The 22,974-nt window shown below is 36.4% G+C and overlaps 1 long non-coding RNA gene across 1 annotated transcript; it reads right to left on the bottom strand.

Moving 5' to 3' along the window:
* Nucleotides 1–552: 552 nt before the first annotated feature.
* LOC138849319 (uncharacterized) lies at nucleotides 553–14,484 on the bottom strand. The gene is made up of 2 exons (XR_011388001.1): nucleotides 3,378–14,484; nucleotides 553–1,322 (listed from the first exon to the last, which is right to left on the bottom strand). It is a non-coding gene; the product is annotated as an uncharacterized lncRNA (long non-coding RNA).
* Between the last annotated feature and the right edge of the window lie 8,490 nt (nucleotides 14,485–22,974).

Below are 22,974 nucleotides of genomic sequence, written 5' to 3'. Positions count from 1 at the left end.
CTAAAAATGTGCTAATGATAAATACCTCAAAATATCACTATTTTGAAAAGTTCAGTTGGATGGGAAAATGTAATGATAGTTATCACTTATTCAATATATATAATGCATTTACACCCACTTTATATAAATCATTAAAGTATATCATCCAAATAATCTTACATGATAAATATTATCATCTATCTTGTATAGAAAACTTACTCAATATCATGGTGTGAGGGGCTGCCTCTGTGGCATAATGGGTAAAGCCACCACCTGTGGTGCCAGTACCCTTGTGGGCACTGGTTTGATCCCCAGCTGTTCCACTTCCAGTCCAGCTCCCTGCTAATGCACCTGGGAAAGCAACAAAAATAGCCCAAGTTCTTGGGCCCCTGCACCCACTTGGGAGACCTGGAAGAAGCTCCTGGCTTCAGATCAGCCCATCTGCTGTTTTGTGGCCATTCCAGGAGTGAACAAGTGGATGGAAGATTTCTCTCTCTCTCTCTCTCTCTCTCTTTGTGTGTGTGTATGTAACACTGCTTTTCAAATAACCAAATCTAAAAAAGAAGCATGGGATGTGTGTGTGTGTGTGTGTGTGTGTGTGTGTATTGGAGTAAGGTACAGGAGAAAACAAGATCAGTAGAGTAACATGGTCAAAATTAGCTGAAATATAAGTGAACAACTGGAATATGATATGGAAATAGAATCACTTGATTAATATGGATTTTATCAAGTATAATACTAAATATTATATAATCATTTGATTAATATGGATTTTTATCAAGTATAATACTAAGTATAATACTAAGGGTGTTAAGACATTAAACCAGTAATGAATTTTCAAATAGGACTGACTTCCATTAACACAATAATAACAAAGCTAAGAATATTGTAGCATACACTGAAAGAAATTATGAGGTAGAACTCCAAGAACAGGTCATGTAATCTTGGTAAACTTTAAAAAAAGCATCACTTAAGAGAAAACTTAACACTTCCCTGGACTTTGGCTGCGGAAACAAAGCTTGTAAGACACTGTTAGGCCAGCCCTGCAGCTCACTAGGCTAATCCTCCACCAGCAGTGCCGGCACTCCAGTCTCTAGTCCCCGTTGGGGCATTGGATTCTGTCCTGGTTGCTCCTCTTCCAGTCCAGCTCTCTGCTATAGCCTGGGAAGGCAGTGGAGGATGGTCCAAGTCCTTGGGACCTGCACCCACATGGGAGACCAGGAGGAAGCACCTGACTCCCGGCTTCGCATCGCCGCAGCACACCGGCCGTGGCGGCCATTTAGGGGGTGAACCAGCGGAAGGAAGACCTTTCTCTCTGTCTCTCTCTCTCTGTCTAATTCTGCCTGTCAAAAAAAAATAAAAATAAAAAAGACACTGTTATTGCCATGAAGCATGTGGTAGTAGAGCTAAGAAATCAGAAATACAGTAGAAATTTGAAATTAATAAGTGATTATAAAACAAAAGTATTTTATTATGGAATGTCAGAGTAAGAAACAACTAATTATTCCAATGGAAAGATTAGATACTCATGGAAAAATATAACATTTATGTGGCCTTTGGTCGCTGAGTAATGGTTAATAGATAGGAATAGGGAGATATTAAACCTAAGGTTGTTATGTCTTATTTAGAAATATCTAGTGTATTTGGAAAATATTGAGAAACTATTTTTGTACCTATATCTTTTAAGAGGCAAATGTGCCAAAAATTGAATCAAAATCTAGATAAATCTTATCACTTTATCATGTGACTGTTAAATTTTGATCACGTGATCAAAACATATTAACCATCAGAATTTTACCAATAATATAAAATGTTATAGGGCTGGCACTGTGGCGTAGCAGGTAAAGCCACCACCTGCAGTGCAGGCATCCCATATAGGCACGGGTTCAAGACCTGGCTGCTCCACTTCCAATCCAGCTCTCTGCTATAGCCTGGGAAAGCAATAGAAGATGGCCCAAGTGCTTGGACCCCTGCACCCACATGGGAGACCTAAAGAAGCTCCTGGCTCCTGGCTCCAGATCGGTGTAGCTCTGGCCATTGCTGGCATCTAGGGAGTGAAGAGCATATGGAAGACCTCTTTCTGTCTGCCTCTCCTTCTCTCTCTGTGTAACTATTTCAAGTAAAATAAATAAATAAATCTTTAAAAATACATAAAATATTATTTCATAATTAATATAAAATATGTCACACCCAAAAAGTACTAAAGAGAGCTTTTAACTTGTGTTTTCCATTTCTTCCAGTAATAAGCCAAATTTGGAATTAAACTATACTTAATTTCTCTTTAAATAGGATCTATGCAATAGGAAATGAGAACAATATATTCAAAAATAAATTATGAGATTAAATTCTAAAGTAAAATTTAGTAAATAAATTTTTTAAAGATTTTTGTTTATTTATTTGACAGAGTTACAGACAGTGAGAGAAAGAGACAGAGAGAAAGGTCTTCCTTCCATTGGTTCACTCCCCAGATGGCCACCATGGCCGGAGCTATGCCAATCTGAAACCAGGAGCCAGGAGCTTCTTTCCTGGTCTCCCACACAGGGCCCAAGCACTTGGGCCATCCTCCACTGCCTTCCCAGGCCACAGCAGAGAGCCGGACTGGAAGAGGAGCATCCAGGGCTAGAACCCGGTGCCCGTATGGGATGCCAGCAGCACAGGCAGAGGATTAACCTAGTGAGCCATGGCGCTGGCCCCAATAAGTAGATTTTTTAATATCAGTTTCTTGCATACTTTTCTTTCCAACTACAGTACCCTGCTTCTTCTACTTATCCTACTCCATTCCTTGCCCAGGATAAAATGAATTACAGGGAGTGCTAGTTAGGACAGTTTCAGTTACTGGGCTGAAACTGAGCTCAGAAATGGGAACCTTGTATTATGATGAGTTGAATATAGAAAGCAGATGTCAGGAGATACACACCAAAGACTAAAGTACATTGACAAGGTGTGAACATTCAGCCTAGAAGTCAAGACATCCATGTCTTACTTTTGAGTTTCTGAGTTCAATTCCCAGCTCCAATTCCTGACTCCAGTTTTCTGCTGGTGTAAACTCTAAAGGCAGAGGTGATGAATCAAGTAATTGGGTTCGTGTTACCCATATAGGAAGCCTAAGTTTAGAGTTCCTGATTCCAGGCTTCAGCCTGGCCTAGCTCTAGCTGCTGCGGCCATTTGGGAAGTGAACCAATTAATGGGAGATCCATTTGGTATTCTCCTTCTCACTCTCTTGCGCTCTCTCTCTCTCTCTCTCTCTCTCTACCTCCCTACCTCTCTCCCTCTCTCCCTTTCTTTCTTTCTTTCTCTCTCCTTCATATTTAAATTATATAAAAATACAATGACTAACAAAGTCAAATAATTCAAACTAAGTGCATTTAGCGCAGCAGTTAAGATATTGCTTAGGATACCTGCATCTTGTATCACAATGCCTGAGTTTAAGTCTTGGATATGCTTCCAACTTCAGTTTCCTGCTGCTTTGCACCCTGGGAGGCAGCAGACAAAAGGCTCGATTATTTTGGTCCCTGTCAAACTTCTGGAAGATCCAAATTATGTTCCATACTCCTGGTTTTAGCTTAGCCTAGCATCAGCTGTTATAGGAATTTGGGCAGTGAACAAATGATGGAGGATCTCTCTCTCTCTCTCTCTCTCATTTTTCAAATAGACATAAAACTTCATAAATAAAAACTTAAAAAAATTTAAACACACTAAGCAGGTGATCAGTGGGGGACAGTAACAAAGGCAACTGATGATTTAAGAAGCCAGAAAATCTAAGAACAAATGTAGTGCAGTGCACATAAAGTGACCTGGACATTTTCTGAAACAGAACAAAGGTGTCTGCAGAAGCCAAACCAAGCCAGGTATGGATTTTGTAGGTTAGGGGTACTTGATTAAATAAGAGAAGAAAAGAAACAGCATCAAACAAATCCTATCAGAAAAAAAGAAAAATATGTGCCAGGAATCAAGCAATACCTTTTGGAATTTTGGTCCCCACATACTGACCTAAATCAGCCTGTTCTGTCATCAGGATATCTGGCAGCAATTTTATTTCAGTAAACCTACCTGCAGAGATATAGCTGAAGAACTAAGATTGTTGTCTCTGCCCCAAGAAAGACTTGTTGATGTATGAGAGGACTTCACACCAGATTAAACCGCTATTTGCATTGCCCACATCAATAATTGGAGTGCTCCTGCAGATAAGGGCTATCCAGCTTCCTGGTAATGAATCATGGGAGGCAGCAGATGATTCCCAAGTACCTGAGTTCTTTCCCTGTAAGTGGGAGACCAGCAGGGAGCTCAACTTTGGCTTGGCCAATCTTAGCTATTGTGGCCACTTGAGGAGTGAACCAACAAAGGAAGATCGCCTTTTCTGTCACTCGCCTTTCAAGCAGATGAAATAAGTAGACATTTTTAAAATTAAAGATGCTTAATTTCTTACCAAAAATGTGAAATTTATGCCTAATATTTCATAATTTACATATTACATGAACTTTTGGAAAACCCTTTGTGCAAGAGAAGATAAGGCCTTTTTGAAAAATTGAAGTAGATGTTGAAGACGACCTAATGAGAGAAGGTAATAATGGAAGTATTGTACTGCTTCTCATTTTGGAACTCACTTTTAGTATTCTTGCATTTAATCATGTAATTTTACATTTTATATCTAGAACCAATATTTCAACCAATTAAAAAGTATGTTAGATCAATTTTTTATTATATTGATAAATGAATAAATGTTTAATTTTAAGATATTCAGTATATGAAAATATTTCCAATAGACATTTGCTTCATGATAGTTCAGCATATCAATAACTCTTGCATTTTGCATTCCTAATTCTTACAGAGAGCTTTCTCTCTGGATTTGGAATTCTTTGCACTAAGGCAACAGATACTTGGCCAGATTCTATGTTCCTACCTCCAATTTCAACTTCTTTAGTCTGACCTGTTTCCAAAAAGAAATTTCTATATATATTTGTAGTCAGGATATCCTTTTCCATATGATTTCTTCTAAATTTTCTCAAACACTTTTTTTACCCCCAGCATAATATATCAGAAGAAAAAATAATAATAAAGAAAAAATAGGTGTGTAACTGTAGATAACTTGTTCTAATTAGAAACAAAATATAAAGAAATTACCAATATTTAGGTGTCATAAAATATATAGCTAGAAGTGTAGACTCTGAGCACAAAGACTGGAATACCAACTTTCCCACTTACTTGCTGGGTGACTTTTGATTAGTCATTTCAACAGCTCATGCCAAAATTACCTCATTTTAAACCTATGAATAGTAGTACTACCCCCCTTTTAGAATTTCTGTGAAAATTAAACAAGATAAAAATATAACACCATTGGCAAAATGCTAGTTCCAAATAGATAATGAGCAATTTTTATAATTAATAAAATAATAATGTAATATTAGTTATTGTTATTATTAATAGATTTCATGTTTTGATAATATGGAAGTAAGTATGTGTCCTTTTTTACCTTACTTTAATCAAAAATATCACCCTGTGGTTTTCAGGAATGATGGCTTATGAAGTTGTTTACATTAGATGATCACAAATAAACAAAGGTATTTTTCCTCAATGAGACAAAATTCAATGAATAATGATTATTAAATAGTTTTATGCCAAAGATTTCCTGAAATAATTCAGGTAAACATTTCTTGAGGGTTCTGTAGCTTAATGAATACAGAATCTTTGCAATGGTAACTAAAAGACTCATACTTTCAAATTTTCAAATTAGTAATTTTAATACAGTAATATTTGACCTTTACTTTTTTTTAGTATTTTCACTTCATTCTGTTTAGTGTCAATAATAAAATCAACTTTTCTTCCAATAATGTAATTTTACTATTGTTTCATGCTATATTTTAAGCATGTGTAAAAAACAAAAAACAAGATGACAGCACTCCAATGCTTCTTAGAAAGAAGTAGATGAAGTTGGAAATTATTATGAGACACACAGGGAAAAGGATAATTTTGTTTGCAACAATATAACTTTCATTTGGCAACTTTAGACAATTATAAGCTCCAGTTTTACATTTACTTTCGTGTTACCGTATCTAAATTTACAATTAGACTTAAGAGTACAGTTTACACTTTAACTAGAAACGTATTATTTTCCTTCACTTTGGCAGATCAGTGAATTCTAGTAACTTGGCAGATGTATGGATGAAAATTTAGTTCAGGTAATGAGAAAGACTGTTACAAAAGTTAGAGGGAAAAACACTCAGTGTGATGAGTAGGAAACAGAATTGTTTTATAGCCTAAAAAATACAGAGGAAAAGGGCTAAGCAGGTGTGCTGTCTCTTCAAGGAAATAGTTTATGATGATGATGATAATTTTATGAAAAAGCATTTTAAGTCTAGATTTGACTTATAGTTTCAATTTTTAAAAAGAATCCATGAAAATGAAAGAGAATGTAAATCTTATATGTAAAAAAGTTACGGGCCGGCGCCGCGGCTCACTAGGCTAATCCTCCACCTGTGGTGCCGGCACCCTGGGTTCTAGTCCTGGTCTGAGTACCGGATTCTGTCCTGGTTGCTCCTCTTCCAATCCACCTCTCTGCTGTGGCCAGGGAGTGCAGTGGAAGATGGCCCAAGTGTTTGGGCCCTGCACCCGCATGGGAGACCAGGAGAAGCACCTGGCACCTGGGTTCGAATCAGCGAGGTGCGCCAACCGCAGTGGCCATTGTGGGGTGAACCAATGGAAAAAGGAAGACCTTTCTCTCTGTCTCTTTCTCTCACTGTCCACTCTGCATGTAAAAAAATAGTTATGTTTGTGCATTTATAATTTTAATGATGTGAACATTAAAGGCCTCATCTTATTCTTGTCTTTGTGTTTTAAGAATCATCCTTATTCCAAAACCATATGTGCACATGATTAATGTTGAGTTGAAATCTGTCAGCCACCCCTCAGATACCCTGGCAACTAAAATAATATGACAGAAGGTAAGTCTCTCAAATTTTGTTGAAAGAATTTCCATAAAATGCCGTGTCATTTGTAAAGCACCAATCACATTGAAATACCATTATTTCTTAAAATTAATCGTATCATCTGTAAGACTTTAAGATACTTGAAGACACAGATAGCCCCACACACAGTCATCTACTGTTTTTCAATGTTAATTATTTTTAGCTTTAAAATTTAACATTTAGCAACATTAGTTTCATATATAAACATCATATACATACTTATATATATGTAAATATATTTTTTCTTTGAAAAACAGATGGACATACATTTTGCCTGTTTATTAACTAGATCGTTTGTTTTGAAGGTTAAGTTTCTTGATCTGTTTACATATTCTGCCTATTAATCCTTTATGAGATGCATAGTTTGCAAATATTTCTCTCCATTCTGTGTGTTATCTCTTCACTGCTGTGCAGAAGCTTCTTAGCATGATGTACCGTATAAACTCTTTATTCTACACAGTGACTTTCTCAGGAGGAGATACATAAATAGTACTGGGAAAATATTTGTGGGAATGAAATACACAATAGTATAGTTAATGTAGACACTTTCTCAAAAAAGTTGTTGCCTGACTTCCAAAGTGATTTGAAAACTGCAAAAGTTTTGGATATCTCTTGAATACATTTCTTATTTCATAGATAAGAAACTGGAAGTGTAGGAAACATAATATTTGTCCAAGACCAGTACAGGACAGCAGAGATCCAATCTCACCAGGCTAGGTTCATGAAGAGCCAAAAGCACCACAGAATTATTCTAATGAACACCCCACAATTAATCTGCTTAGGGAAAAACTGAGGGGATAATCTTAAATTAGTTCGTGGCTGGAAGCCAAAAGTCTAAGTCTGTAGAAGTGATGTAAAGATTCTAATGGAGAAGAAATGATTTGGTGTCTCTGTTATATATCTATTCACCTTTAATGCATAACATCATGAATGTGCTCAAAATCCAAAATCTTAGTGTGTGTATAAGAGAAAGGGAAGCAATGAGAAAAAGAATAATTTGGATGAGAAAATATTCCCAAGGAAATTATCATAATTAATTGCATGCAATTCTAAGCATAAATATAACATTTAGATATCAATTTTGACTTCTAAGTGGGTGCTTGACACAGTGGTGAAATTACCACTTGGTATACTTGCATATCATATCAGAGTGCCTTTTTCCAGTTTCTTCTTCTCTCCTTCTAATTCCAGATATCTGATAATGCACACTTTGAAGGCAGCAGATAAGGGCTCAAGAACTTTGGAACATTCCACCCACGTGGCATACCCGAATTGAGTTTTAGGGTCCTGGCTTTGGTTGGGAACAGCCTTGGTTGTTAAGGATATTTAAGAGTGCACCAGTGGATGAGAAATCTTTCTATGTCTGTTGCTGTGGATTCATTCCTGAGAGGAAGAGCGTAGTGGGGGCAAGAAGCATGGAGTCACCACACAGACCCTGGGAGTCAGGTGAAAGCAGACCTGAGGCAAGCAGCCTGCAGACTCGTTTATTTCAGTTACTACAGCAGCTTATATAGCCAAGGCAGCCAATCCAGTCAAGGGGCAGTCTATGCTCTAACCTATCACACCCTGTTGCCAGGCAGTTCCGAAACCATCCGATCACAGCCTGTTGCCAGGCAGGCTACACTGTCATGTGGTTTCTGAAACCATCCGATCACAGCCTGTTGCCAGGCAGGCTCCGTTGTCATGTGGTTTTGAAACCATCCAATCACAGCCTGTTGCCAGTCAGGCTCTGCTGTCATGTGGTTTCCGAAACCATCCAATCATAGTTTGTTGCCAGGCAGTTTCTGTTGCCAGCGGCCATCTTGGCATGGCCTTATTCCACCACATATGTCTTTCTGTATCTCTACATAAAATGCTAAAAAATATAATGACCTTAAAAAAGGAAATGTCATCTTCACTAAATATTCCATATATTTTATGTCTAAAACCAAATGCTAATACTGCTAAAACTGCCATTTTGTCACTGTCTTGACACAATGTGTTTTCTCAATCAATGGAGTAATGGCTGGTATCTGTCCTCTGCATTAATCAGAATGTGTTGATTAACTTTTCTATACTTCATTTTCTCTATTTCAAAATGAACATATTGTATTGATTAATGTTATAAAGATTAAACGTACTGGGCATTTAAAACACCTTAGAGCAATGTATGGTTCCTACTAACTACATTGAGTTATATATTCCTCAACATGCTTCCTGACTGAAAATGAAAGAAAAGAATATTTTGAATTTAAAGAAACTATGAGATCACTTGTAACACATCCCTTTCTTCTTCAAATTGTATTTATTATTAAAAATGATTTATAGAAACAGACAAAACTAAGAGTTTTAAAATATCTTATTAAAACAATGATGTTTTTGCTTAATATCTAAAAGCTTATAATTCTAGAATCTCTTGCAAATAGTTTCCAAAAAAGTGTTCAATAATAATATAATTGATAGTTTCTGTTACAATTTAATTCAAACTTATATTCCTGTAATTTAGAACCCATAGCTTCAATATATACATTTTTGGCCTTCAAACTAAGGTGATTATGTTTCTAAATGGTCCTTAGATTAACTAGCTTCCAGTGCTTGTGCTATACTGGGCCTCATTTGGGGAATTTCTAATTTATTTATATCTATATCTTAACAAATATATAAACTGACTAATAGAATAGAGTTGGACTATTACTTCCTTCATTTGGATTTTATGTTTCAGTATCTATATCTAGCCATGATTGGCACTGAGTGTATGAGCTTCACAGGACACGTGGAGAAATTGGCAATCTTGTTAGCAGCATGTTGTGTTGACTTTAGAGGTTCCAGTTGATTTACCTCCATTAGCATGGCATACTGAACAAAAAGTATTTATTTTGTGATCCCTGAGGATCTTTCCTACTGTAATTTCACAGAAAAGAGTGAAAGGAAGGCACAAACCACAGGGGCACTACTCCTTCACATGATCGAAGTTGATGGTCTAGATAACTATCTACCAAGAATGTCGTGAACAGCAAGAGCTGTTGAATTTATCTCTCAGTGTCATTGGTATAGTAGAATGCACAGCAGGAGTGTTCAGTAGGATTTAGAAAAAAAGGTTTTGGAGTCATCTTCTTTGCACACAAATCCAAGCTCTGGCATTTATACCTATATAACTTTGAACATATTAAAAATCTAGTTAACTATTTTTTTGATTTTGGATAATACCTACTTGGTAACGCAACTTTTAGGATTACAGAAACAATCAAGTATAGTTGTCAAAAACGTAGGCTTTAAGATCAGTAAAAAAAAAATTGAAATTCTGACTTTATGCAAATACTTTATTGATTTTAACAAAATTGTGATTTATTTTTCTATATAGGGTGGGCAATGATAACAATTTATCCTTCACTGAAAAGAAGTGAAGATTCAATAACATAATGAGGGCATATGGTAGTTCTAAATAAATTGTGTTGTTACAATGACTGTAAAAATAATATAGTACTGACTCATAGAAGGTAATTGATAAATGGTTATTATTACCCAGTGTCCACCCTTAAAATATCCTATAATTTTAACTTAAGACAAATAGTTCCTGACTCAACATGAGAGAAAATACATGATACATGATGGTTGTTGGATAACTTTCTGGAATTTCAGAAGAGATCCATTAGGAAAAGAAATAAAGTGGAGAAATAAGAACTTTAAAAAGGAGGGTTGAATTTCTCATAGAAATATGGAGGCCTTTCTGGAGTTATCTGCATTTAAATTTTGCCTACCCCATTAGAATACAGAATCCTAGAGCACAGAACCACTTGCAAAGACCCAGCAAATTCCTTGCACATCAAATGGAAAAGGTAAATATGGTTCTTTAAACTTTGGATTTTTTATCTGTCTGATGCTGTTCATAATAGCTGCTCCATTATTTAAAGTTTTTGTACAAATAAGAGCAGAGTTACTAAACAATAATGTGGATATTATGTAAGATATTATTACTGGTTATGAATATATTAATACCTCATTATTGTTGATAATTTCACTGGGAGGGTCCTGTATCTATATCATTCATTACATTGTTTTATGTTTAGGCACATAGAAAGAATGTGCATATATGTATGTGTGAAGTATGTGTGCATGTGTGTGTGTGTGTGAGAGAGAGAGAGAGAAAGAAAGACAGACAAGGAAAGAAAGAAAGAAAGAAAGAAAGAAAGAAAGAAAGAAAGAAAGAAAGAAAGAAAGAAAGAAAGAAAGAAATTAATTGGTGATAATGGCAATCGATCTTCTAATGTGGTTTTGATGACCCTAGAATTTCTGTATTTCCATGTCCTCAAACTCAGGGTCAGGATTGAGCAGTTAGAATTTATCAGGTAAGATTCTGAAGTTCATTTTACTAATAAGGGTGATCTTAATTGGGAAACTGTGTAAAGGGTGGAGGTATCAAATGGCAGAAGTATTCTGTCAAGGACAGAAAATAGTATGGTTGTAAAAACTTCTTAAAATAATTCCTACAAGGCTGAGTGCAGCTCTAGCCTCACAAAAATAAAGGTGAAAACTTGGGTTTTGGCTCAAAGATACTCTGTAAATCCCTGGTCTGTTGAAAAAGTCTCTACCACAGCAATTCCATAGGCTCAGTGAGCCCAAACATGGAATACATTGAAAATCAGTGCAAAGCCAGAAAAACATAAGGAGTGCTCTAGTCCTAGAAGTTCAGAGGTGTAAATCAGTCCTGTGACCTGGGAGAAATGTAAGCTTCTGAAATTCATTTCGTGACAAATACAAGGAGGCTTGCGAATGTGTGACTCATACTTCTCTGAACTCCAGGATTAAAAGTATGATTGATGCAGGTGAAAAATGTAGAGAAAAAGGTAGCTAACAGACATACTTTGTATCTTATTTCTGTATTACAAGTGCTTTTAAACTATTTTCGTATTTACAAAATCGGGTTAATAATTAAAGCAATAATTTCAGAAAATAATGGAAAAGGATTACCAAAATGTTTTTATCCTGAAAATAAGCATAAAATAATAGGTAGGAAATGTGTGTTCCTACTCAGTATATACAAAGACACAACCTAATGTCATTTCCACAAAATCATTGGAAAGCACAATCGTTTCTTTAGCACATCAGAAAGTTCACAAGACATCTAGCATTACTAAATTTAAACAGTTATAAGCCCTTCTAAGAGTAATGAGATCACACGCATTTTTCCATTTGGGTACATCACTGAAGAAGGAATTTTATGGTGGGGATCTATTCATAATAAAAGTGATTTAAAGTTAATAAAAATTTTAGTAAAAGTTTAAGATAAATCTGTAGACTGTATAAAATTTGAGAATTCTTATAGTCCTGAGGTGTTAGTGAAATTCACATTTATTTATCAGACTCATAATATACTAATACACACATACACACACACACTATTTAAGACCAGATTCAGAATAAGAAACAGTAAAACAATTTGAATCCAGGTTAATAGAAATTATTCAAATTAAAACACATAGAGGAAAATATTTTAAAAAAACAGATTTGAAAAGAGGTGTGGAGCAATATCAAAAGATCTAACATACACAAAATTAGGATAACAGGAAAGAGAAAGAGAGATTATGAGACAAGAAAAGTATTTAAGGAAATAAGGTCTTGTAAGTTCCCAAATTAATGAATCAAAACAACAATTTAGAAAACCACAAATAGGAAAAACATGAAGAAAAGTACAAGTACATCATAGAGAAAAAGATGATAGCAGACTTATTGTCAGACACAGTGCAATCCAAAAGAAAAAAGAGCATCAACTTTAAAATATTAAAAGAATAAAAACTGTCAACTTACAGTTGTATTCATGAGAAAATAGCATCAAAATATAGATGAATTAAACATGGTTTGAATAAAACACTACAAGAAGAAAACACTAAAAAAAAGTTCTTCAGACAAAAGATCGGTACTACTTGGAAAAATGAATCTACACACACACACACACACACACACGAACAACAGCACCAGTGTAGGCAAACATGAGAATTTTTTAAAAATGTGTATGTCATGTCTGGTGGTGAGAGACAACAGATTAAGACACTACCTTCGACACGGGCATCCCACATGAGCTCGGGTTTCAGTCTCCACCACTCCACTTCCAATCTAGCTCCTTGCTAATGTGCCTGGAAGGCAGTGGAAGATGGCCCAAGTGTATGGGCTTTGTCTACCCATGTGAGAAACACAGTTGGAGTTCCAGGATCCTGGATTTTGCTTTGACCAACCCTTGCTACTGCAGACCTTTGGGAGTGAAGCAGCAGATGGAAGATCATTATCTCTGTTTCTTTTTCTCTCTGAACTACGCCTTTCAAATAAATAATTCTTCTTATTCTTTATTTTTTTTAATTTTTGCTTATATTTTTAAAGATTTATTCATTTATTTGAAAGTCAGAGTTACACAGAGAGAAAAGAAGAAGCAGAGAAAGAGAGAGAGAGAGGTCTTCCATCCACTGGTTCACTCCCCAATAGCCACAAAGGCCGGAACTGTTCTGATCCAAAGCCAGGAGCCAGGAGCTTCTTCCAGGTCTCCCACACGGGCGCAGGGGCCCAAGGACCCGGGCCATCCTCTACTGCTCTCCCAGGCCACAACAGAGAGCTGAATAGGAAATGAAGTAGCTGGAACTTGAACCGGCAACCCTATGGGATGCCAGCACTAAGGACGGCAGCTTTACTCGCTACACCACAGTTCAACCCCTAAATAAATCTTTTTTTAAAAGAAGGTTTATGTCACTAAAATTGTTAAAGCAAAAATAGAAAAAATTGTGGAGCTATGGCATGCAAAATTAAAATATAGGAAGTAATGGTTATATATTATAGAAAATTGTTATTACATGTGAATTGGAAAAATATGATTTGAAGGGAGACTATAACAATATTTTTATTCATACTGTACACATATAGTAACAACATTAAAAAATAAACCTCAATAATAATGCAAAATGAGTTAGAATGAAAAGAAATGGTGAAAAGAGACTAGATAGTATAAAAAGAAAATATTGTCAAGATGGTATTTTTATATCCTACTATATCAATAATTACATTAAATGAAATGCCGAAGACTTACCTATTGAAATCTAGAGCTTGTCAAGGGGAGAAAAGAGTGAATTAATTTGTGGTCTATACACCAACCTATTTCAAAGGCAGCATGGATCAACTAAAAGTGAAAGGATAAGTATACCACACCAAAAATAGTCAAAAGAAAGTGCAGTAAACAGATTTATATCACCAAAAGTTAACTTCAAAACATTGAATTTTAATGGGCTAAAAGACAAAGGGATATTCACCTAATTAAGAGTTTGAAATTAATAAAGTGAAAAATAACAGAACATAAAAGAGAAATAGAAAACTTTACAAATATGCTTAGAGCTATCAGCAACCCTTCTTTAGTAAAAGGGAAAATAAGTAGACTAAATTATTAACATGTAACATTACCACCTAACCACTTAGTTGAGATTTATGGAACATTCTAAAGCAATGATATGCATATTTTTTAAAATCACAAAGAACTTCACCATGACATAATATATTGTTTAATAAAGCAAATATTGATAAATTTAAGATAATTGAAATAAAACAAATAATTATTGAAAACAAAAGAATTAAATCAGAAACTAAAACAGAAAATAACTTAATATTTGGAAATTAATGACATATTGCGTAATGGCAAATAATAAAAAATTGGAAATATTTTAAATTAAATAAAATCTGAAGACAGGATATATCAAAACATACAGGTAGAGTGGTAGTTAGATAAAAAGTTATAACACTAAATGCCTACATTAGAAATTAAGAAATATGTTTATTCACTCATTTAAGCATCAGGTATTATAAGAAACAGAAAAATAAACAGATTAATGTCAAATGGGATGGAAGGAAAGAAACAATACAAAGCAAAGATCAATCAAATTATATGATGCACATAATAGAGAAAATCATTGAAATGAAATGCTGATTCGTTGAATAAATGTAATTACTAAAACTCTAGGTTGAATGACCAAGAAAACATTGAAGAAAGAAATTACTGATATAGGAATGAAATGGAGACATCACTACAAATAACACAGACATCAAATAAAAAAGGATAGTATAAATAACCTTAATTTGATAATTATTAATATAATCGTATTTATAAGACAGATGCTATAAACATACCAAAAACTTTGAGACCTACTATATGTATTCAAGTATTTGAAGATTTTTAACAAAATCTCACAATGACAAGCAACAGCTCAGATGGCTTCACTCACTAAAGCGTCTTCAAAAACTTTAAGGAAGAAATAATAAAAATTCCACACAAACTCCTCTAGAAAATAGATGCAAGTATGATTCTTCCTAACTATTTTATGAGATAAACAAAACAATGGCACCAAAACCTGAAAATATATTTAAAAGAAATTAAAGGCCTACTTCCCTTAGGGATAAAGATTCTTTAAAATATTAGTATCTCTCTTTTGATTTCTTCTATGACCCACTGTTCATTCAGAAGCATGTCATTCAGTCTCCGTGTGTTTGCATACGCTCTATGGATTCCTGAGTTGCTAATTTCCAGTTTCATTCCATTGTGATCTGAGAAGAACTCAAGAGGCTTCCATTGCCTTGGCAGCTCATGACAAGGGCCTCGGGTGATTACTGACATCATAAATAAGAGTGTCAATTGTTAAATCAACAATTAGAGTCACTGTTTACTTATTCTCCATGTAGGATCTCTGTCCGTAATATGTTGTACTACGCGAGTTAATGGTAAAACTAGTCTTCAAACAGTACTCTATACTTTGTGTGTCTGTGTGGGTGCAATCTGTTGAAATCTTTACTTAGTATACACTAAGTTGATTTTCTGTATATAAAGATAATTGAAAATGAATCTCAATGAAGAATGGGATGGGAGAGGGAGTAGGAGATGGGATGGTTTGTGGGTGGGATGGTGGTTATGGGGGGAAAAACTGCTACAATCCAAAAGTTGTACTTTCGAAATTTATATTTATTAAATAAAAGTTTTCTTAAAAAAAATTAGTATCTCAAATCCAAGAACATAAAAATATAATAAATAATGGTCATGAGGAGTTTATCTCAGGAAGCCAAATTATATATTCACCCTATCAATAGAGTAAAAACAAAGATAAAAAGATGTCTACTTAGAAATTGAAATTTTTAAAATTACTGTTTACAATAACATCAAAAACATGAAAAATTTGGGGATAAACTTACCAAAACACTTGAATATTTTTATATTGAAAATAGAAAATATTATCTAATAAAATATATAAATAAGAGCACTATCTTATATTTATTAACCAGAAGACTCAATTATTCTCAAATATATCTATAGGTTCATTCAAATCCCAACCAAAACACCAGCAGACTCTTTAGTTCACATTGACAAACTGATTCTAAAGTTTATATGGAAACGCAAAGCACTTAGAATAGTCAAAAGAATTTTGAAAAAAAAGGTTCTGGAAGAAAACATTGGTGAAAGTTTTTATAAACTTGCATGAGAATGCTTTTTTAGGTAGAGGACAAAAAAGTAATCCAATTTTAAAAGGCTAATTAGACTTCAGCAAAATTAAAACTTCTTGCTCTATGAAAGAACAATGTATATGTTTTAAAATTATAAAGTAATTAAATGGGCAAAGTACAAACCTTATAAAAGCTCTATCTAGAATATATAAAGAATTCTTGCACCTCAATAGTAAACAAAATATTTGAACAGACACTTTACCAAGGAAAATATAGAGGTATTTTAAAACATCTTCCCCATCATTAATCACTAGTGAAACAAAGAACCAAACAAAAAATCCACAATGAGATGCTTTACAAGTATATGCTTATTAGTTACTCTTTTCAAATGTTAATGTTAAATGATAGCAAGTATGCTGAGCAAATACAGTTCTCATACATCACAAGTGGTGATGCAAAATTGCATAACCCTTTGGAAATTAATTTGGCTATCCCCTACCAAGTTAAATGTGCATGTACAACATTATTTAGGAATCCCATGTCTTTTTTATCCCATGTGACATGAAAACATATGTCCACCTAAACAACTCAGTATTAACCATGTGGCAATTTTATTCATGATTGTTGAAAACTAAAGCAACTCAAATTTTCCACAAGAATGAAATTTCCGCAAGAATGAAAACTAAAGTTGTAAAAGTCATGGTACATCCATTCAACAAAAGAGTAATCATTTAAAAAATCATTTTTTGTTTGCTTTGTGTTGCATTTTGATTTAATCTATTCATTTCAAAGCCAGAGACATAGAGACAGAGAAAGCAAGAGATGGAGAAACAGGGATCTCGCAACCACTGTTTCACTTCTTAAATACTTGCAATGGCCTGGATTGGGCCAAACTGAAGCTAGGAGCTAGGAATTCAATCCAGGTCTACATGTAGGAGTCAGGGACCCAGGTACTTGAGCCATCACCTCCTGGCTCCCAGGGTGCACAATTTAGAAAGTTGGAATGTAGAGCAGAGCCAGGACATTAAGCCAGGTATTTTGATATGGAATGTGGGAATCCTACATCATGGCTTAACCACTGCTAAATGCCCACTTCTGATATGAAGTCTTATACTGATTGGTGGAACTGAGGTCCTTGCTTGTTCAAGAAAAGAATTTCAGACCTGAAATACAAAATAGCAGTAAGCAAAGCAGCCAAGTTTGTTGAAGAAAATACACTTAACAGACCAGGCGACCATCTCAGAAAGGACTGTGAGACCATTCAGCTATCAGACTGGAGTTTTTATATAAATATAGGACCACAGTTTCTTCTCCTCCTTCCCTCTTCTAGGAAATTGTTGGGCAGTGGGGTTTCTGGACAGAGAATTCATGAAGTTTCTCCCAAGACTTTATCAGCACATTGTTGATGGCCCTACTATCCCTCCTGAGGAGGATGATCCCAGAGGAGGGCTGGGACCCGCTGAACAAAGTTATTGGACATCAACTAGGCTTTTGATGTGCAAATGCTTGGCCTGCTTCCAAGCATTTGGTCTCCACACTTCTTCCTTCATTCAACTACACAAAATTCCCATTTTTGTTGTTCAGCTCCTCTCCCACATATAGGTTAATGACTGCCTTCCAACCTAAACTTCCCCTCTCAAATGTTAAGCCCTAATCTCATGGTGGTAGAATGGGAAAAGGTCTGTCTTCTGTACCTTCTTTGAGCTGGCATATGGGCATAGAACTTGGTGTGGGTATTATTGTGTTGCTTTGTTGTTTGGGGTTGCCATGAGGAAATATTCTTCTGCATGGCCACAAAGGATGGACAGAGCACACAATGGGATCTGATAGAAGCCCTGCCTCACGACAATCTAGAACTGGATAGCATCTATTCTGTTAGATCAAAAATGACTGAGGCTATTAAGAACACATGGTCCAAGGAGAGGTAATAAGAATATGCAGCTGGGGCTGGCACTGTGGCATAGGGAGTAAAAGCAGCTGCCTGCAGTGCCGCCATCCCATATGGATGCTGGTTTGAGACCCGGCTGCTCCACATTCGATCCAGCTCTCTGCTATGGCCTGGGAAAGCAGTAGAAGATGGTCCAAGTCCTTGGGCCCCTGCACCCACATAGGAGACCCGGAAGAAGCTCCTGGCTCCTGGCTTCGGATTGGTGCAGCTCCGGCCACTGCAGCCAATTGGGGAGTGATCCAGTGGATGCAAGACCTCTCTCTCTCTGCTTCTCCTTCTCTCTCTAACTCTGACTTTCAAATAAATAAATAAATCTTAAAAAAAAAAAAGAATATGCAGCTTCTAGGGCCAAGAAAATGAAATGGCCAGAATCTTCTTGATCCAATACTAGACAAGAAATTCCATCCCTGTTCAGCCTGGAAAGAAACGACTATGGTTTTATACTCATCTAGTTTTATTGATCCAAAAACGGCATTCATGAGGATGGCACAATTCCCCTGTGAGCCACAGTTAGCATGTCTAAGACATACCTGCCCTGTTGAAGGGGTCTTAATTTTGTTCCCATAGCAAAAGATCTATAATCCATTAGCTTCAAAATACTAGAGGTGTGTTAAGGTTGTAGGGGCATGAATCTGCTGTGTCCCTCGTATCTTCCAGGACCACTTTCATTCCCCAGAGAAGAAAATGAACTCCTAATTTACCTCCTAACAGACCAGTTGTGATTTTTCCTTGGAAATCTGTTAGCTATATTCTGTTAGGAAGTTAAGCATACAAGTCGAATACCCAAAACTGGAGTCTTAGGTGAGATGCCAGACTATCAAATCATCTACATTTTAGATCATCTCTCCACACCCTAAAGAGGTTGGTCCTTAGATCCTCCACAAGGGCTTGTCCAAATAGGTGGGGGTATCTAAACATTCTCATGGCAACACTGTCCATGTTAGCTGTTACCCTATTCCCTGTCTGCTAACCTATTTAAAGACAAATAGGAACGGAAACAAGAGGTTTTTATACTTAATGATAATAATGCAGGCTTCACACAACTAGGTATCCCACTGACTCCCATTACCTGGCTAGACTGGGAGAACTGGGCCAAATAGGAGGTTAGCAGAGTAGATGGCTCCCGTATCTAGTAGAAAACCCATGGTCCTCTCTGATATGCCAACAGTGACCCTAGGCTCCATCTCTACAGCAGCAATAGTGGACTTGGGAGCTGGGCAGAGTTAAGAGTGTCCTCAGCTTAGGGTCAACAGTGTCACAGTGTCTATAGTTCTGACCTGGGAGTCCTTCAACCCCCAGAGCAGTTGTTTCCAGTGAGCCAGCGTTTGGCAGAGTGGATAGGCTTTCTCAGCAGCCAACTTCTGTTAAGACAGCTGTTTTCCCAATGCCTTGGCTTCCCACACGGATGATAGGTGCTATTTCAGGGTATACTGGGCTTGGTGGGTCCTTTTGACAGCAGACCATTGTGTAAAGCAGCTATTAGCTGGGCCTGCCATGTATCATTACAATGCTCCTTCTGCCTTGCTTTCTCCTCTTCCTCCTGGTCTCAGTTAAAGCAGATTATGGTGACAGCTTTCAGGATATCAGCCAAGGGGTTGCTTGGTCCCATGCCTAATTTTTGAAGCCTCCTTCTAATATCAGGGGAAGCCTGAGCCATGTATCTACAGTCATGGGCATATTATGGGGATAAATATTGAACATAATTCTAAGTGAAGAAGTCAGACACCAAAGACTGTATGCTACATGTTTATTTCATTCCTAGGGCCTCTGGAAAAGGCAAAATGATAAGCATAGGAATCAGATCAGTGGTTATCAGGACCTGGAATAATGGTGAGGATTGACTGCAAAGGTACATGGGGTAAATTTGGATGGTAATAGAATAATCCATGTCAGCATTGTAGTAGAAGTTACATACAATATACATTTGTCAAAACTCTTCAAACTGAGCATTCTAAACAGGACAATATTGTTTATTAAAAAAACTCAACAAGGGCCGGCGCCGTAGCTCACTTGGTTAATCCTCCACCTGTGGTGCTGACATCCCATATGGGTGCCGTGTTCTAGTCCCGGTTGCTCATCTTCCAGTCCAGCTCTCTGCTGTGGCCAGGGAAGGCAGTGGAGCATGACCCAAGTGCTTGGATCCCTATACCCTCTTGGAGACCGGGAGGAAGCACCTGGCTCCTGGCTTCAGATCAGTGCAGCGCCGGCCGTAGCGGCCATTTGGGGAGTGAACCAACGGAAGGAAGACCTGTCTCTCTCTCACTGTCTATAACTCTACCTCTCAAATAAAAAAAAGGGAAACAAACCTGAATTACACCTCAAAAAACTTGATGTTGTAAAATAACAAATCTGCACTTTAAAAAAAGTATTAGATAATAATGTGAATAATAATGGCATTTTAGATGTGTTGCCCTTTACAAAGTACAGTTTTGAAAATAAATAACGTTACTGGATTTCTTTCATTGCCCCTTCCTCAAACTTGTTTCCAGTTAGATTTTGCCAAAGGGAAAGACAACAACAATGAACTAAAGAAATACAGTGAAATTCTGGTGTTCACTCCTTACACTCACCCCCCCTCCATAGATTGCTCCGGACTCGCTGTGTCCTTGAAAAGAAGTCACACTATTGCCACGCAATTTCCTCTACCCACATCCCTTTGTCTCTCGGTCCCTGTAACTACCCTTTGCTGGATAAGACCAGGAGACTGGAGAGGACTGGGTCACTGTACTGCACGATCCCTCTAGCTCATTTATACCTAGGCCACATTGCATTCTCCTCAAATGATTCAATTTAGGCCACCACTTTCCTGCTAAAATCCTAACAGATATAAATAGCAAGGTCTGTAACCTTTGTCCCCTGACATCCACTTAACAAATGTGAACTTCAGTTTTCTCATCATAGTAATACACCCTTAGCAAAGTTGTTATGGGAATTACATAATGATATGCTAGCTGGAAAAGTTTTCAGTAACGTTTTCTTTATTTCTCACCATAGTCTCTCCCTATGCATGATTTGAAGTGAATTCTCATCATCTTTGTATTTTTTGCACGCTTCCATTTTGCCTCTCTCTTTTAAAATAATGGAATTTTTCCAGCATGCACAAATGCATAAGTAAATCACATAAGGGTGTTTAATGCACAGAAGCCTGTGTAAATGGCTTAAATGTACCATGGTTATGTTCCTGGAATAAACTGTTGCTATTTCTACTGCTGTAGGACAGTTAAGTCAAACTTTTGAATTAGGTCAACAAAATCCACAAATAGGGTGGAATCTTTGGACTGTCTAAGCAGGGACAGATCTGGAATAAATCAGCCACAGATATCACTTGTCAGCATGCTAAGGAAGGCATTTCAAATAAGTGTAGAAGGTGCGTCAAGAATATTGGCTTCTGGTGGCATTATGATGCATCCGTTAAATCTATATTGAGAGTTTTCCATCATGTGGATTCAAACTAACATAATTGTTTTATGGCAGCAGCGTCTAAACAAGGGTCCACAATTAGGCTGTATTTTTATCTTGACTTGTGAACTGTTGCTGCCAACTGCTCAGATTTCAAGCTTGTTGAAACCCATGTTATCCCTGGAAACCCTTCATAAAAAGGAAGCATTTTACTGTCCCACCAATTCAGTGTGCTCTGGTCAGTTTCCCCATCTAGATCCAAATTAACCATATAATCGTTTCTATCCTTGTGAGTAGTATTTTAAATGGCTTTTTAAGCAAAACCAAAAAGAACGATTTTATTTCTATTTGCACAAAATCATAATCTGGTTTGGATTCTGTTTTCTACCTTTTAAAACTAGACAGCGAGACAGAATGCAGTTGTGGAAAAAGAATTGGATATGGAATTAGGAAGATCTGTATTTTAAATTCAATTCTGCTGTAATTGCTTAGCTATAGGATCTCATAAAGTCACTCAATTTACCTGAGTCTCAGTCTCTTTCTCTGTCAGACAGTGGGTCTCATGGGTGAACCAAATGAGCTGATAATTATCTGATAACATAACAAACTGCCTTTAGAATTTAATAGTTTATTTGTAATTATTTGTGCATCCAAGAATGCCAATATGATTAGTAGGAAATGAAAATGAAGGAAACCTATGGACAGAAGCAGGAATATCCTGGTTTGAAAGGAAATTAAAATGCTTGAAAACATGAGCATGATAAGAATGATTGCAACATCTGCAATTATAGTTCACATGTCACAGTTCAGTATTTATAGGTTTGTTAGTGACAGTCTTCCTAGTATAGCAATGTTAATTATGAAGTAGCTGCCATCTCACTGAGAGCACTGTGCACCTGACTGAGGCTGAAACTACTCTTCATTTGCATAGATGCCATTTAATTTAAAAGTCAAAAAAAATGCCAATAAATAATCAGTTTGAGTGATTATGATTTCCTTAAATCTTACTTTGAAATGCCTTACTCATTTTTTAACAAATCTTAGTGCATTTTGTTTCCAAAACATGACTTGTAATCGTCAGAGCTGAACTAAAACCTCAGGAAGAATTGATGGGTTTGCAGCTCAACACATCTCTAACTGTACACCCAAATTTTCCAGAGTCCAAGCTCCTTTGCTACTTAAATGCAATGATCAAAGCAATAGATAGAATAAATATGGAAAGTAAGAACAGGGGGAGGAAGGGTGAAA

The sequence above is a fragment of the Oryctolagus cuniculus genome, chromosome 4 (assembly GCF_964237555.1).
Source record: "Oryctolagus cuniculus chromosome 4, mOryCun1.1, whole genome shotgun sequence".
Lineage (NCBI taxonomy): Eukaryota > Metazoa > Chordata > Mammalia > Lagomorpha > Leporidae > Oryctolagus > Oryctolagus cuniculus.
The sequence above is the reverse complement of the archived record's forward strand: the minus strand, read 5'-3'. Positions and strand labels throughout refer to the sequence as shown.